The sequence below is a fragment of the Tiliqua scincoides genome, chromosome 3 (genome assembly GCF_035046505.1).
Source record: "Tiliqua scincoides isolate rTilSci1 chromosome 3, rTilSci1.hap2, whole genome shotgun sequence".
NCBI classification, from domain to species: Eukaryota; Metazoa; Chordata; class Lepidosauria; order Squamata; family Scincidae; genus Tiliqua; species Tiliqua scincoides.
Window position 1 is genome coordinate 79,780,978 of NC_089823.1, and position 6,432 is coordinate 79,787,409.

The window sequence follows — 6,432 nt, forward strand, 5'->3', positions numbered from 1 at the left end:
TTAAGAAAATTATTTTGCACTCATTCAAATGGATGAATAGGGAAATTGCTATCTTTTGGCTGATTAGAAACATACATATTGCTGTACATGCCACCTTTCAGCATTCCCTATGCACTTGTATACCTCTTTCCAAGAAGACAGATGATCAAGTCTTAGATTTTAAAAAAGGAATGATGGAGTCAGCAAAAACACCTTGGGTAGCATCAGTGGCTCTGTTTTGCTTTACTCCATTTTTCAAGCACCAGATGACATTCTGGTTACGTGACATTTACCATCTTTCCTGCTGTACACCCAGTTTTTACTAATTTTACCACACCTCTAGAAAAAAAACAGGACAGATTTTCTGGACTTAACTTCACAGTGGACATGCATAGGTTTGTTCAATTAGGAAGATATTATCCATCATTAAAGCTACTTTGGGTGTGCATCATTTTAAACTCTCGAACTTGGATGACTTACAGTATGTCCTAGAAAAGTCAGTCCCAAGCAGATTCTTTTTTTTTCTAAACTCTCAAGTTCTAAGCCTTTTAAAAAATTGAATAAGTGACACACCCTTCCCCCATTCTCACTCCAATCTCAAAAGGTTGCCACTTTTAAAAAATGACTGCTCCTGTGACTAGCAGCCTGACCCACAGAAAATTGTATAGGATGCTTTTCCCCACCCCTTCTCAGATGCTAAGAATGACCTGTTTATTTTTGGTAATGAGCCTTATTGAAGATATAGGAGCACAGGGTTTGTGCAAAGTTGGCAACCCAGCAAACTCAAGTAACTAAGGGAGGGAGAGGCCGGGTAACCTAGTGGTGAGAGCAAGGCAGTTCACTTGCAACTGGCAGGACTGGGTCCTTTGTTACTCAGCAGCAAAAAAGCTATCCAATTAGAAGAAGTTTTTGTGTTAACACTGCCTACAGAGTACACCTAGGGAACTGAACATTTGGGAATGAGCATACAGGAAGGGGCTGGAGCAGCCTGGAGTTGCTGCTGGAGCTCATGATTGTGGGAGAGGGGTGTGTGTGAAGGAGGAGAATAAATACATCAGTGGTCAAAAAAGGCACTTGATTTTCCTTGACTGCATCTGAGTTAATAGCAGAGAAAGATTAACTGGCAGTATTGGAACCTAAGGAGAATTAAAGGACGGCACTGCATACCACCCTGAGCACATGAGCCATAGAATTGCTACTCTGGTTCTAGGGTATATGCTCTTCTCCCTTGTGTAGCAAAATCTGCTTGGAACAAACATTACAAGCATTTGCAAGTTTCTTCTGTCTGCACAATATGACTACCCCCTGGAACTTGTGCTAATGTGTCCAGTAGGAATAAGTCATTGTTTGAAGTAAATAGAAGTTCAGTGCCCAGGTTTTATCTCTCTAGGTCAATATTTTCACTATGGAAGTAGACTTGGATATTGGACACTGTGAGTGGTTGTTGGCATTATACAAGGGTCTACCGTAGAAAACTTGCTACATAAAAGTATTTTTTTCATATTTAGATGTGTGTTTTCTTGTATTTACGATATAAATAACATTAAATAGCACTGCTGCTAGCTTCCTATTTCTGGTTTTCTTTTGATTGGTGGTCTATTGGCATAAGCTAGGGCACTGGTGCACACAAGGAGGCTGGAAAACATTGTGCTTGCTTAGCCACAAATCCCTAAAGAGCCTTTGATCTCACACATTGTATTGGGAAACAAGGCATACAGAGTATACTGTGTTATTTATGTTCTTGAGGCTCTCAGCTACTAAAGTTGCTGAGCAACTGACAGCTACCACCATAATAAAGACAAATTCTTAGCTTTCTACCAAATGCATTAAAGCCTCACATGTATATACAAAAGCATAAGAACATAAGAACAGCCCCACTGGATCAGGCCATAGGCCCATCTAGTCCAGCTTCCTGTATCTCACAGCGGCCCACCAAATGGCCCAGGGAGCACACCAGATAACAAGAGAACTGCATCCTGGTGCCCTCCCTTGCATCTGGCATTCTGACATAACCCATTTCTAAAATCAGGAGGTTGCGCATACACATCATGGCTTGTACCCCGTAATGGATTTTTCCTCCAGAAATTTGTCCAATCCCCTTTTAAAGGCGTCTAGGCTAGACGCCAGCACCACATCCTGTGGCAAGGAGTTCCACAGACCGACCACACGCTGAATAAAGAAATATTTTCTTTTGTCTGTCCTAACCCGCCCAACACTCAATTTTAGTGGATGTCCCCTGGTTCTGGTATTGTGTGAGAGTGTAAAGAGCATCTCCCTATCCACTCTGTCCATCCCCTGCATAATTTTGTATGTCTCAATCATGTCCCCCCTCAGGCGCCTCTTTTCTAGGCTGAAGAGGCCCAAACGCCATAGCGTTTCCTCATAAGGAAGGTGCCCCAGCCCCGTAATCATCTTAGTCTCTCTCTTTTGCACCTTTTCCATTTCCCCTAAGTCTTTTTTGAGATGCGGCAACCAGAACTGGACACAATACTCCAGGTGTGGCCTTACCATAGATTTGTACAACGGCATTATAATAATAGCCGTTTTGTTCTCAATACCCTTCCTAATGATCCCAAGCATAGAATTGGCCTTCTTCACTGCCGCCGCACATTGGGTCGACACTTTCATCGACCTGGCCACCACCACCCCAAGATCTCTCTCCTGATCTGTCACAGACAGCTCAGAACCCATCAGCCTATATCTAAAGTTTTGATTTTTTGCCCCAATGTGCATGACTTTACACTTACTGACATTGAAGTGCATCTGCCATTTTGCTGCCCATTCTGCCAGTCTGGAGAGATCCTTCTGGAGCTCCTCACAATCACTTCTGGTCTTCACCACTTGGAAAAGTTTGGTGTCGTCTGAAAACTTAGCCACTTCACTGCTCAACCCTGTCTCCAGGTCATTTATGAAGAGGTTGAAAAGCACCTGAAACAAAACAAGCAGATTTTGTTGTTGTACACATGAATTACCTTAAACTTTTAAAAGCTGTAATTACAGGAACCTCTTCAATATCAGTAGTATAGATCAGGGTTTCCCAAACTGTGGGTCACTATCCACTGGTGGGTCGCAACCCCACGTGCAGTGGATCGCAACCTGAGCCCTCCCACTATCCCACTATTGCTTGCTTCAGTTTGGTTCCAAATCAGGGTCATTGAAATTAAAACAGAAGTGGCTTTCCTAGGTTTCTGCGAGCCATTTTGAGGCCCACAAAGGCCAGTAGAGTGGGTCACCAGCCCAGTGTAATCTACAAGAAGCCTCCTCACACTCCTGGGCAGTCATTTCCATGTTGCAACCCATTACAGAGAACGAGGTAGGTTGCAGCACCACGAAGATTAGGAACTGCCAGTATAGATATACCCTCCAACTTTCTCTATCCATTTTGATTTATTCCACATCAGAACAGTGCTAGTTCATGTATATGTACAGAATTAAAACTCCCAGCAGCTAGAAGACAGTTGTAGCCTCATCATCTTAACGGCTAAACATGCTTTATGCTTTCTAATGTTCACTTAAAACATGTTCCGATGACTTTTTAATATTGTTCTTTTTATTATGTCATTCAAATAGGTATTCTACTTAGCTCTGTAATAGCCTGCTTTTGATAATGTCGTTTTCACATGGCAGCATACAAGTTAAAATAATCCACAATTAAAAACACAAAACTAGAAAACTGTAATTAATCAGCAGCCTAAAGTACAACAATAAAGATTAAAACCAGCAAAGGCAACGTTAATTGTAGAAAGCCTTATGCCATGTTTAATAATTTGTTATCTATCAACATTTTTTTTAAAGTGCCCTGCAACCACAAGTTTAATTGCAAGACCTTGGCTGCAAGTTTAAAAGGTTTAATGGCAGGAAGAGTTGGCTCAGGAAAGGGGAGGGAGAGAAGGCAGCAACACGACCCCCAGGATTGTGCCGCTGCCTAGGACATAGGGAGGTTTTCCACTTTCCTCCACCTGTGCTGGCCTCAGGGAGGGGGTGTGGGGAGCCCCAAAGACATTTCTGCAGGGCTCCCCAAGCCTTAGAAAAGTTAAAAATAGCAATCAGAAACCACTTCTGATTTCATGATCAAAATCCAGAAGTGGTTTCTGATCAAACTTTTTACTTTTCTAAGGCTTGGGGAGTCGTGCAGAGGCACCTGCGGGTCCTCACTCACACACACACCCAGGTTGATGCAGGCAGAGGTAAGGAGAAAACACCCCTTCTGTCCTTGGCAGCAGCACAATCCTGCGGATCACATCACTGCGCTCTCCCCACCCCCACAAAGACTTAGTGGTTCCCAAACTTCCAAGGAGTAGTTTGGGAACCACTGCCTTAGTCACTCTCAAGAAAGAGTTCAACAGCTGTGGTACTGCCATAAAGGCCCTGCTGCTGATACCTGCCAATTGAAAGTGAGTCACAACGAGAAGATCTTGGGCTACCAATCTCACAGCTCAACTAAAGGCACAATCCTAACCAGGTCTACTCAGAAATAAGTCCTATTTTGTTCAATCGGGCTTACTCTCAGGAAAATGGGGTTAGGACTGCAGCCTTAGTGTATATGTGCACAGGTGATCCTTAAGTTAACCTAGCCTTGGATTTAAGGCTTTACAAGTTAAAAGCCATTTCTGCCCATCCCACAAGCCCATCCTGTTGCATATATATATAATGGTGGGCAGAAAAAGAGAAAGCAGAAGCACCAACACTTGAAGTATGGAAACTAGCTGGTAACTGGTACAAAATTTGGTGTAATGGGCAGACCAGCTAGCCCACCAACATTTTAGCAGCTACATTTTCAACCAACTGGAGTTTCCAAACCTTTAAAGACAGCCCTGCATAAAACCCATTACAGTAGCCTAGATATAATTGGTGCATGGCACACAATTCATTTTTGCTTTCTGTAGGTAGGAGTGTAGCTGGGAAGCAGCCACAGCTAATAAAAAGCACTCTTGGTAGTGTCACCTGGGTATCCAAGGATAACGGGATCCAGGGCTACCTCAAAATTGTGTGTGCCATTTTTTTAAGGAGAATTGCAACTTTATCCCAAACAGATTTCACAACTTTACTTAAATCAGAATCTTCAACCAACAGAGCATCCATTTTATACAGATTAAATTGCAGTTTATTTCCACTCACTGGAAATGAGAGACAGAGCTGAGTGTCATCAGCATATTTTTCCCCCTATGCTTTCATGTTGGAAAGCAAAGGGAGAAGATGAAGCCTGAGTGCTATAGTCCCCAGTACCACCTTCTTTACAAACTTTTAGGAACCACTGATGCCACTTTAAAGCTATCTCTGAGTCTCAGCCCTGGCAAGGCTGATGGTATCACAACTGATGGTATCAAAAGATGCTGAGATGTCCAATCAACAACAGAGTTACATTCACTCCACCCTAGCGCCTAGTGCAGGTGCCTATGTTGGGTAATAGATGATGCCTGTAGATATTCTTGGACATTTTGACATCTTCTGATACTAACAGGCCAAGACAGTTTCTGTCCCATTGCCAGGCCAGAAACCAGGCTGAAATAGATCTTAACTGCAGCCAGTGTAGTGCAGTGATTAAGATGTTGGACCTAGGCTCAAATCTGTACTCACCCATGTAGCTTACTGGATAACCTTGGGTCAGTAATGATATTTCAGCCTAACCTATCTCACAGGATTGTTGTGAAAACAAAAGAAGGGGGATCATCTTGAAAATAAAATAAAAAGCAACTTGTATCATTTCAGAACCACCTGAATTGTGATATCACCATGTGCTCTGTTGCTCCAAGGCCTTCTTCAATTGTTAGATCTGTTAGTGTTAACCTAAGACTGCAATCCTAACCATACTTTCCTGAGAGTAAGCCTCATTGAACAAAATAGGACTTACTTCTGAGTAGACCTGGTTAGGATTGTGCCCTAACTAATCCCAGTTCACTCATCACCTAGGGATGTATCCTAAGCAGCACTTATGCCTCAGGCAAGTCATCTCTTCCCCCTGGGTAGTTTCCCTGAAAACTTGCTCCTGAGTGCTGGGCAATGCTTACCAACAGCATGGGATGCAGTGAGGTGGACTGTCCTGAGAGGGGAAAATCACCAAAAGCCAAATGGACAGCTGCTATTGTGAGTGCATGAGTGCCACTAAGGATACAATACCCAATCTCCACCAGGAAGATCAGTGCCAAGAAGATGCAGTCATGTTACTAGTACAATGAACTGAAATGTATGCTAAACATAATAATGTTCTCTTTCTAGTAGGGTTGATTACAGTACTATGAAGAAGCCTAATGAGAGTATGTTGAATGAATTCTTGATAGCATTGATTGACAGAATTCTGAAAGTATTACTGTTTCTGTTGAGAGAATTGCCTATAGAAAACTTTTAAAATTATGCTAGCTATTGGTTTTGGAATGTGCAATGGAGCTGGACTGCAAATTCCAGTGAGGATGTCTGTCACAGTTGGCCATCTTTATGTCTGTCATTTTCTCATTG